Source organism: Mugil cephalus, chromosome 23 (genome assembly GCF_022458985.1).
Source record: "Mugil cephalus isolate CIBA_MC_2020 chromosome 23, CIBA_Mcephalus_1.1, whole genome shotgun sequence".
Lineage (NCBI taxonomy): Eukaryota > Metazoa > Chordata > Actinopteri > Mugiliformes > Mugilidae > Mugil > Mugil cephalus.
The window spans coordinates 4,180,803-4,192,747 of record NC_061792.1 but is presented as its reverse complement, the minus strand read 5'-3'; positions in this window follow the sequence as shown (position 1 = coordinate 4,192,747).

The window sequence follows — 11,945 nt, the reverse complement described above, 5'->3', positions numbered from 1 at the left end:
GTACGAGCGGCCACGCCAAACCTGCCTCGCGAGGCAGGGAGACAGTAGCGTCCAAATCTCAGCGTGGAGGCAAAGTGCGAATCCTGCTGCCGCTCTGGCTCCTGCGCCAGTCGCACTGAAATACCAAAACTGGGAGAGAGCACTTCACAAGAGGATGTCTCTCTTAAATGTGGTTTTTGGAAATGCCAGAGATGGCCGCGGACACAGAATAGCTTTGGTTTGAGCATTAGCGCGAAGGCCCCGAAACCACATTTTCTCTAAATAATAGGAAAAGTAGAGAAATTAAACCGAATTAAAATCGATGAGCGGGATTACAAGAGCTGAAAAAGAGCGAGACACTGTGGCGAGTTGTTTTCCTCCGTCGTGCTGAATCTAGCAGGAAAAAGAGAGGACGGGAAGGAAGGGTGTGTTATTGGGAAATCAAAATGAACAATAAAAAGACGTTAGACTAAACATTCGAGCAATGTTTGAAAAAGTTATTTTGTGGATAGTGACCGTGTGGGGAAAAACATCAGCAGACTGGTTGCAGCCTGGACCCCAGAGCAAAGCTGGGAAGTTAAATGCTATTAATCTGTATAGGAGAAGCTGTAGATAAAAACAGGAGTAATACTTAGTACACACATTTGCTTTGTTTTTGGTTCAGGCTCGGGTGTGTGACGGTAGGCAAAAGTACAGTTTTGAAGTCACCTAAGACAGAGGTCTTCAGTGTTTGTCAGGTCAAGGACCCAAACTGATGGTGAGATTAAGTAGGGACCCCCTACCTACTATATGTGTTCTATACTATTTAGAAATATACAGAATTAGTTTACATTGAATATTAAGCTATCCCTTATCCCTTTACTAAAATATGTTGGATTCATGTTAATGTGTATTTAACACAATTTAAATTAGTGGGGGTACATTAAAATATATATACAAAAAATGACCAATCAACCAAAGATTTTGTGACCTCCCTGCAGTGTGTGCACCTTTTTTAATAGACCTAATGCAAAACTGTAGTGAAATACAATAGTCAAATGCAGTTATCGATGTAACATATGATTCATACTATTGATTTTTAGCATTTTAATTAAAGTACTAACAGATAATGTCATGTTAGTTTTTAACCAAACTGAGTTGGTTAGGTTCTAAAGCTCAGTACAGCAACTGTAAACATTTTTTTTGCATCATTTTATGGAGTATTTATGTATATTTTTCCCTGTCTCTGTGACAAGTAAATTTCCTCTGATCCCCCAAATTCTCAGGGGTTAATTAAGTCTTGTTTTAACTTAGTTGTTAACTTTCTTATCTTAAGAAACTTAACAACTAAGAGAACCTCTTTATATAAAGTTGATACATATCAAAACTGAAACGCCTAAGAAGTGGATGGAAGGGAGAGGTCTTCTCTAGAAAACACATAGGTGAGCTGCATTAGCTGACTCAAGGCGCCGTAGGCCTCTGAGACAGTGGATTGGGAAAATGTCTGGGATGTATAATATGAAATTTGAATCTCAAATTCGAATGTTTAAACCAAAGAAAATCAGTTTAACGTCATGAACATTTTCTTACATCTTCTGATGAGTGAATAGTCTTAAAGTAAGTTGGTGGCAGTTTCTACACACCACATTTCAGGTGGACACGTTTGTCTTTGTGAACTCTACTGCTCTTTTCATCCATTTTCAATTGCCCCTACTTCTTCTTTAAGCCTCTTTCTTCCTGTACTGTTAAGAGATTAAAACGTAATCTTTGCAATCTAAACCTGCCGAAACGCACGCGATAAGGTGATTTTTAAGTGACTCCACGTGTGAACCCGTCAGCAGTATCACGCCTCACAGCTTTGGTGGTCTCGATGAGGAACATGCTGTACCCCTGTCAGATATTAAGACATTCTCAGCACTGAGAAAATGCTATAAATACCAGTAGCCCAAAAAAGGAGGCAAACTGCCTCCACACACACCTGTAGTCAATTAGTCCCTCTGCCTGCTGGATCTCGAGTAACAGAGTCAAGTTCACTTCCATCAGATGAGCATGAATTCAACATCTTTTGCATTTGTCTTCACTGATAACATCTCAGATTCTAGGTTTTAGAGCTGCAGGTTTGGACGTTAAAGTGTGTGAGGGGAAACACAGGGTTCATAATGAGTAACACAAGGTCCCAAGTACATTGCTTCATTCGTTTTAGGGATTGTTAGTACAGGGGCATGCAGACAAACAGATTTAGCGTCTGTAAACTCCACCAAGCTTCCATCGGATCTTCTCAGGCAGCGACTTCGTACTCAGTCAACACTCTGTGCGTAATCTCCCTGCGTGTGACCGGGCCGAGCCAGTAAAAACTCGCTCTCCTGGCAGACGAAGAGAGGGTCCGTGGAAGCTGGACAAACAGGGTCCAGACAGAGTGAACACCAACAGTAGCACTCTTCTTCTTCTTCTCTTCTTTCCTTTTCTGGCCCTGGCTGACGCTCGTATTATTGCTCTGTCTCTGTTTTGACTCGCTCACACTTTCAAATGACACTTGTGCTCTGAGATCCAGAACAATCGCACATCAGTCTTCCAGAGATTGTTAGGTGATACGCTTTACTCCTTGGTATTTAATGGGCATTAGTGTCCAGAATGTCCTTTATCACTATGCAGTCATCTAGCACAGGCGCAGGCGGTCCACCGTGGAGGCCTCATTAAGCTGCAGGCCTGTTTCTGACACAGTAAAGTTCCAGATCGAAGTTGTGGTTTTGGCTTAGTGGTGCAATTTTTCTACCAGTTGAAGGCGCGATAATTGAGTGTTTCTGCTTTTAAAGCTTTAGAGACCAGAGTTTTCCACTGAACATAGCTTTTTTTCTTTTTAATCAGCGTTCATCGGCGACCACTGTCTGGAAGACATTGGTCCCCGCAGAACAACGAAGGCCGAACAACAGATGGTGGTGCTTGTGATTTTTAGGAAGCAAGAGCAAAGGAGTTAAGTTTTGGGGGTTTTGGGTTTCATTACATTACATTTTAAGAGACTGTTTTTAGAGCTTTAGTTCCAATAAGTTGGAGTGCCACTAAAGATTGCGTACCTCTAGTAGCTGCTATAGGCCTAGATAGGGCGGCAGTAGTACAGGAGGTAGAGCAGTCGTCCAATAACCGAAAGGTTGGCCACTTGATTCCTATCATTCCTTAGACAAGACACTTAACCCACCTTGCCCCCTTCGGTGCAAATTGGTAACTCTGCAGCTGTGACTACTAAGGTAGTTTACCACCACCAGGATGTGACTTCGTTGAGGACAAGTCAACGGTCTGCATCTACAGCCCTAGGTTTTGTGGTGTGTCCTTGCACTGTCAATGTTAGTTGAAGCCTTTTGGTGGTCAGGGAGATTGTCTCCCATTGGCTGGTCAGCAGGCAAGCAATCAGAAGCAATCAACTGTCTAGCCTTTGCAGCCAAAGGTCTTGGTCCGGAAATAAACATATTGAGGAACATCTCCTTGTTCCTTTGCTGTGACACTGGACATATCCACCGTCGGGCTCTAGGGTCTCAGTCTGTGTGGCAAACGAAGGCCAAGGTCAGTTTTCTCTGCTCTTCAGAGGAATGTTGGGAATTGTTTGCACTGTCTGCTTCAACTTCTGCTGCTTCTGGCCAGCTCAGCGCTCTTGTTTCGTACAACTCTGCACGCATAAAGTCGTTCCTCTTGCCTGTCAAGAATTTTCATGCATCTTTGTTTTAAAGAGTACAGCGTCTTTGGTGATACGGCTGCAGCCTGTTTGCCTTAATGGCGTTGGATAGAGCTTGTGTGTGTGTCTGTGTGTGTAGTAGACAGAATCTGGGATCAGCGTTCGGTTTCTGGCGCTGGCAGGTCTCGTTGGCGAGGTGAAAAGTGTTTTAAAGATATTGGTGCCAACATTTTGCCAAGTTCAGAAATAAAGCAGGGAGTTGTGGCTTCGCCCAACACACAAGCAGGAAGGAATTCAGCCTTTTGCCACGGTCACATGCACAAAAAAACGTATTTCTGTTCAACATCACGCCCTCTAACTTGACAAATGTTCCTGAAAACACTCGACACGAATCTGTAATGACTCCTTTGACTGTTTCACAACACAAGGCTGAAATACCTGTGGCTTTGTGCTCCTCGTAGTTCAAAGTGTGCGATGTATAAATTCTCCATTAAGGAGGTGGCTGTTAACTCTCACCCACCCACCACAGCCTGACCTGCATGAATAGGTAGAGTGGAAGAAAAAGGTTTGTGTGAAAATGATCCCTTCATTTGCCCGGACAGCTCTGACAGTCCATGGAAAAGAGACAAGAGTCTGGCTCGGTGTCTGCCTCTTTCGGCTATAATATTTCACACCTTCATCCCGTTTCACGTGAATGTCACAGCTGCCAGTCCTGACTTTGAAATAACACTGAAAATAATTGTATGCACATTTTCTGACTGCAGGCTTGAACAGTGGATTTTTGTAGAACTTGTGAGGGAGCGAGGGAGGGTGTGAGGGAGGAGGTTGTGGTGGATGGATGGGTCAACAAGGCGAAGCAGCGCGCTTGCGGCGAAACATCATTAAAGTGATTCATTATTAGACTCCTATTTTTAGTATTTTTTTTTGCCTGCAATCAGAAAATACAACATATTTTGTGGGTTGTGAAGGAGAAAGAAGACTTGGAAAAGCTTTGAAATATATTGCTTTACATAAGAGATGAGGACAGACAAAGACATTAATTGGATTTAAGCTAGAAAAGAAAAGAAAATAGGCTGAAACAGAATATGATTGAAAGGGGAAACGAAACAGTGCAGCGTATAAATAAAGCTTAATTTTGGAAATGCCCTCATCCAGAACATAGTTCAGAGAAGCTAAGCCTCCATTACACCTCTAACATGCTGTTAATCTTATTTTTAGCCCTATTAAGGTCATCTGAGTGTGAGAACGCACAGTTTAACACAAAGCCAATATTGATTTGGTCCCCTGGACACGAGTGCTCATTGCAACTTAATCCACACTGTTCTGTTCCGCTACTACTCCCAAAGGGAGCGCTGTTAAACTCGTTTTATCACTCGTTTATGTTCCATTTCATGCTGTCTGGATCCTTTTAGAATTATGTTGCAAAAGAAATACCAGTTGAAAGAGTCCAATCTTGATGTTGGGACATTTAATACTGAAGACTTTTCGGTTGATTTTGCTTATTTATATGTCAAATGAGTACACAATAATGACACCATTTAACAAGCCTAACTTAAATTTACATTTCAGTTATTTGAAGGTGCAGTCTCAGGCCTTGAGGGACCAGTTTCTGGTCATTAAAAATTACAAATCCCTTATTTAACACGATTACTTTCCACTAACAGCTTTTAAACGTTTTCCTTCATTCCAAATGTTGCCCCGATCATTTCTGTCAAACTCGAAGGGCAAACATTTCCCTCAAACCCATTTTGCCCAGACTTCATCCAGACACAGAACCAGATGAGCAGACAGTGACTCAGCTGCTTCTTAAGCTGTGAGCAAGCTTCCCATTTTTTCTTTTTCTCAGATCCACCTAAAATTTAATAATTTACTTCCCACCATCAAAACTCCGGGGGTTTCCAGTCCACGCATATTTGGCCTCCATTCCAAGGGCGGCAGAGGAATGAATTGCAAACCAAAGCGTTTGGCTCAAACTTAGAGCCAAATAAATAAAACATTGGATAGGGAGTCTCTCCTCAAGCTGCGGTATTCTCCTGTACACATGCAGTAATCTTGACGGACAGAGATTACCTCCATGTTCAAGGCCGACGAAGTACCCCGAGAGTCAGATAACAACATGGTTGACAGGGAAGTGGGAAAACACTGTAATTCTGCGAATGTGCCATGGAAAGTTTTGTCTTCAGAGTGGGTATTAACAACCCAAAAAGTGAGGACGTTCTAACTGATTTAAGGATTCGAAATTATATCATTAAAAATGTTTTCATTCACTCGAAATGTGAGTAGTGACGTATTTTTCCTGGGTTTTTAATCTAATTACTCTCGTCTAGTAAATTTATTTGGAAAGGGGGTTTTGGCCGCCGCCACGTCCATGTGTGTGTATGTGTGCATTTTTGTGAGCGTACATACAGTAAGAGCAGCATATAGGACCTGATGACTGACAGACAGCAGAGAGGCAGAAAAGGTAAACAGCCATGGATTAAATTCGGTCATTTTCTTAAATGGATTTACTCCAGTGCCGCTGTTAGTAACCATAACATTCCTGCCCAGAAGCACGGACACAGAGAACCGTACACAATAGCTCTATTGACCGAGGCTTTTTCAGCCTGTGTGAAAACAGTTGTTTAATGTCTTCCGTGGCTCTGGAGGAGCTTTGCCGTGACTGAGAACCTAAAACTAGTGTCGGTGTGGATTCTCTCAACCCAGGTTTAGAGACTTCAGGCTTTTGAAATGAAGGGATTAAATTAAATATTCACATCTGACATTAAAGACAGTTTGTATTTAGAAGCCTTGAATTTTGTCTATATTCTATATTCATGGCACGACAGCAGATCAAATCTGACCAAGACGTTTTCAAATCTGCCTGTGAGTATTTGCATTTATTTGTAATGTGTTATTTTCAAAGTTCTAGAAATTTCTGGGTGGCTAACATAAGTGTATGGCATACCAATCAACCAATAGACCCCTTCACAGTTTGTTCGGGGCTTAGCCGGAGGCAAAAGATCTCAAACACTATGATCTGGAAACGCAGGTTACCATATGTCAATGGACTGTTTTGGCTGGAATGGACAAGGAAAATGCATATCTTAGAGAATATATTAATACACTCACTCCCCGAGACTGTGAGTGTTATTTTAAAAAATTGACTCTGACTAATGAGACTAAATTCACCGACCCCTACACTCTCACTCACTGGATGGACGACTTGACCAAAGGACACAGAGAGGACGAAGTCTGATCTGTCTTTATCAAGTGAAGCCTCTCCAACAACGACATTAGAAGTAAGTGGAACCAGTGTGGAGGGACACCCCTGAAACACGTAACTAATGTTGAGTTAGCTAGCAGTTAGCATTAGCATGTATCAAGAATCCTCCTAATAATGATCCAAATAATTTCAGTCACAATTTAGTCTAACCCATAACACTATCCAGGCTGAAAATGATGAAGTATTAGATATTAATCTGACCTGATATGCTCTGCAAACAGAATTGTTGATGATTGTCTCACCCCAATTCTTTCTTTTAATCGCGGTCAACCAAAGTCATCCACGACTGGCAGTGGCTGGCATGCAATAAAACTTCAAACTTCGTGTTATTCCTTTTTCAGTTTTAGCCCCCAAAATACAGCAAAATGACATTTTCCCAGTTGACAGTGATGGTATTTGCCTCATTGACTGTATAGCTTCCCTACAGTTTTGCCTCCAGCTTATATTGTGACGTCATGGTGACGTAGGCCATGAAGGGGTCTATAAAAGGGGCCTGGGCTACCCGATCCGGCTTTAGGTACATGTGCTCAGACCTGGCACTAACATGCGTCTCCAGATCCGATCTCACTTTTTAAGTAACTTTTCAACTTTACAGCTCCATTTATAACAACTGTATGTGGGTGAATCTCTGTATCCACCAAGTTAAACCATATGAAGGCTGAAGTTTTACACTCTCAGAGGTAGCCAAGGTAGAGCTAGCCGTCTGTCTCAGCACCTTCTGCCTCTTTCATAATTTTTGAATTCACCGAGTATTAGAGTTATTTTGGGTTCAAACTAGCGGCGGAAGAGCAACAGGCTATAATGGAAGTCAGCAATACGAAGCAATGAACTGACATGCAGGGCATGATGGACATACTACATATCAGAATTATGCTGCCTTCAATTTTTTTTTCTTCTCTCGAATTGCTCAGTGGCTTTTATTTCGCCAAATGGATGACGATGTCAAACTTGCCCACAGCATAGCTGACCTCGCTTGGCTGCTTGGTAACTATTTTTCACTTGTAGATGGAGTCAGGCCCTGGCAAGATGGCAGCACCGAGTGCCACATAGTTTGACTTCATAAATCCACTCTTCAGGAATCCTACGAATTGAGTTTAAATTCAGGTAACTATAACAAACCAATAGCTACACTGCATTACCGACTGAGGCTGTACCGAAACAAGCTAATAACAACACATCTGGAATCGTTTTGATCACAAACTGATGATATCTAACAGCGAACCACTATGTGAAACTTCATTGTAATGCTCCCTGGACGAAATCTAACCCAACCGTTTTGTTCAGCCAGCAGAGCTGCTTGCAGTCATTAATGCATCCTGGTCTGCCGAAGCTAGACGATTGCCTCATACTTAGGAAAACATTCAAACAGGACGGCTGCCGTCCACGTTGTCCATACACCTTCCACATGCTGTTAAGGGTCCAGACAAAGCGGGAAACCGGGCTGACAGCACAAGAGTAGAGGCAGTTTGTCCCCAAACAACCCCTTCACTGCAGACTTAATGACCGCAGGAAATGACGGCAAACGTGGTTGGTGTCTAACGATCCTTTTCCTGTGATATCACATGGAACTGGCATGCGTTCACCCTGTAATTGGCCCAGAGGAAAACACACTAGTGACTACATGAATGCACTTTATTCTATTTCTTCTCCAACCCAAAGAGGCTCAACTGGCATTCTGTTTTCCCAAGCCCCACATGTCTCATGCTACAGTGAAAGGCTTCCTCAATCCTAGATGCTAATGATAATATTTGACCTCTGGAGCAATTTAGATGTTTTGAAACGTCTGCTGTTTTTCTTGAAAACCACGGCAAATGCTATTTTAAGTTAAAGCCTGTCACGCCATATGTTGTACAAATTCCATCAGGAATGACACATAAATTCTCCGTAAAAGCTGCATGTTTGGATTGGATCAACTCTGCAAGCATTTCTGCCCAGAAATAATATGTCGGAGTATAAAGTTAAAATCCAAGAAATGATTAAATATTACAAGCACATGTTGCATTGTTACCGATCATGAAAACCAGACAGCTTGGAACATCCAGAGACGGCAAGACAGCTGTGACACTGTGGCTAAACTCTAGTCGAACATGCTCTGCTAACTTAAAGCACACAGTGGAAATGTAGTTCAGATGGAGATGGGTCAATCTTAGTTTACTGATATTTAAATGAGAGAAAACCATAAACCAAGGCCTCACTGTCACCCTGCCATGGCTTAGAGGGATACTTGAACAGAGCCATTGTTAATGTTATTAGTAACACCTGTGGTGGGCACACGTCTCCAATTGGAATAAATGTTCGTAGCTCGTCTCTGTCCTCTCAGCAACTACTGAAAAGATGAAACGAAGAGCGTATGTCGTCTTTTCCGTATTTCTTGGGGTGCCTTCCCCCAAACCGTTCCCCAAAGGAGATGGAGAGGAACGTTCAGGTTGCGGCCTCCGAGACGACGGGATTACCGGCCAGACAGAAAAATTCAGAGGCGGTTGCGAGAGCACAAACAGCTCGTCAACGCGGTAAGTAACTGCTTCCAGCAGCAATCAGTGGGTTCGCGTGTTCCGCCATGAGGAAGTACTGCAGACCCTGTTGACTGATGTATAACCTATTACGTTGTACACCATATGCACTGTGCGTTGTGACTGGGAACGTATATATATATATATATATATATACACACACAGTTCCAAGCAGGAGGACTAACCCTAGCCTTCTTGGCCTGCAGCTGCAACTGGTATTCGTTTGCATCGTTTCATGTCATGACATCATGCAACTGAAGTCAGGAGACGCATCTGTTGAAAGTCTCTCATGAGCCAAAAACCTCCACGAAGAACAAAAACCAGATACAGGATGGAGGACGCAGCTCTGTTGGCCATTCACAAATTAGCGCATGAAGCATGTGCACACACATTAAACCCGAGGGGCTGTAAAGATGATTGGCCTGTTGGCTTTCTCTGATCTACCCCGGACTGTTTTGGAGTTTGGTTGCTTTTATTTTAACCTACGCTCCACTGTTGCAACAATTGCTTCTTTTTTTTTTTCGAAAGAGGAAGACAAGAACAAACTATTTCCTGCTGGCAAATTAGTTTAAATTTATGCCTGCTCCACTGTATTCCTCACTCATAAAATCTAAATGAATTCCTGAGTCCTTACTCTGCCGAATAACCATGACGTGCGAAGGAGGAAAGGCAGGGTCTGCAGAATTTTTCGAGACTTTATGAGATGCTCCAACAGACGGTTGTGGCTCTGCTAAAAGGAAAAAAGTCAGGTGACCAATCTGAAGTCGGTATACGCTGCTGCAGAACTGTCTCCGCCTGTTTTTGTGTGTTTTCTTTGCTCCAGTCTTTTTTTTTTTTTTGTTGAGGGGTGGTTAATGAATGCCGTTGAAGAGCGACATCCCCACCAGGGTAGCACCAAACTCTCCAACTTCAAACCATCGTGTCAGAGAAGGTTCCAGGAAAACAGATAGAACCGCCTTCCTATGTCCTTTCTACTTAATTCTCATGTGGTGTTTTGGAGCATAACATATTTCTAGCTTTTGCGAAATGTTGCTCAATATCCACCGGCAAACTGCATTCACGGTGACTAGATTAATCACGTATCAGTATTAATTCCACTTCACAACACATAAGCCAGCAACAAATGAGATATAAAGCACAAATTCTATTGCAACAGCTTCTCTTCCTCAGTCCCCTCATGACTACAAGCTGCCAACTGAAGAAGAAAGCTAGATGATTGAGGAACAGGAAACGGGGAGTAATAAGAATCTGCCTGAGCTGCTACAGCAACTTGGCCTTGACTTCTAAGTGGCGGGCTAATAACCACCCGCGCAGGAATTATGCATGCAGACAGGTATGAGGTCAGTATTTCCATGCAGCTGAATGTCTCTTGTTCTCTTCTAATGTTTGCTGGGAAAACAGATTCCTACTCTTTGGATAGTGATAAATGAAGATTCGTTTTTAAGTAGCGATACAAACGCTGCCTTTTTTCGTGGCAGTGCGGTACTGTCCTTTTCTGTCAACATTAGCAAGATCAGAGAGCGAAGTCGTGACTATTTGCATTGCGAATGACTTTAACAAGCGCAAATTAGCACGGTGAGATCAGACGCAGAGAAGCTGACAGTGAAGTCGGTCCGAGGAGGGGAAACCAAAATGTTTTCTCTCCAAGCAGCCACGGCATGAGAACGCGTTAAAGAACTAAAATAGCAACACAAACAAAAGCACGAAGAATAATTCCTTCAAATCTGAACCAGCTGCACAGAGCGTGCGTGCTCTCCCCCGCTGACTCCGGTTCTCGCTTCGACACAGTGAAGAATTTGGATAAAAGCAAAGAATAGTTTCAACCTCGGGAAGAGCTGCGTGGGAGGTCTTAGCTTAGCTTAGTTTAGCTTAGCTCGTCCCCTTTAGAGTCTTGAGTTTCTTTGGCGAAAATCCGTCTTAGTGGTGGCATCAATTTTTTTGGAAACCTCCACTGCATCCAAAATATGATTACAAAATCATGTCCAAATCCAAAAATTTGGGACTTTTTGCAGATTTGCTAATTTGAATGTCGAACATTGTGGATTATCAGGACACTTGGAACCAGTTGCAAACCACTATGGTGAGGAGGTTAGCTTTAATTGTGCATAACTCCTGAAGGAGACATTGGTTAATAAGGTATGAGGAGAGTGGCACTGGTTGTAGCTTTTTAATGAATGAATTTATGGCATAATGAGTTAGGGTTAGCGTTGGGGTTAGTGTGTTCATGTGTCATCGCACAAAAACGGAAAGCGTAGTCCATAGCCCGTTTCAGCAGCAGAAGCCTTGATGAGCTGTTGACATGGTATTTCCAGAAACATGGCAGAAGTATCGTTAAGTTCTCAAAATCTGTCGACATTCCTCGCAGACGTTAACATTTTTTGAGCGAATCCAGACGTTTTAATGATTAACATTCGCATGTTTGAAATGAATCATGCGTCGGCCGCGCGCTGGAAACAGCTTTCTGGTCTTGTTTTAACACTTGGAGCGTAATTGGACGAAGAAATGTCCCATTTAATTCCTGCATTCCTGCGTAAGAGCATGTGAAAGTGCA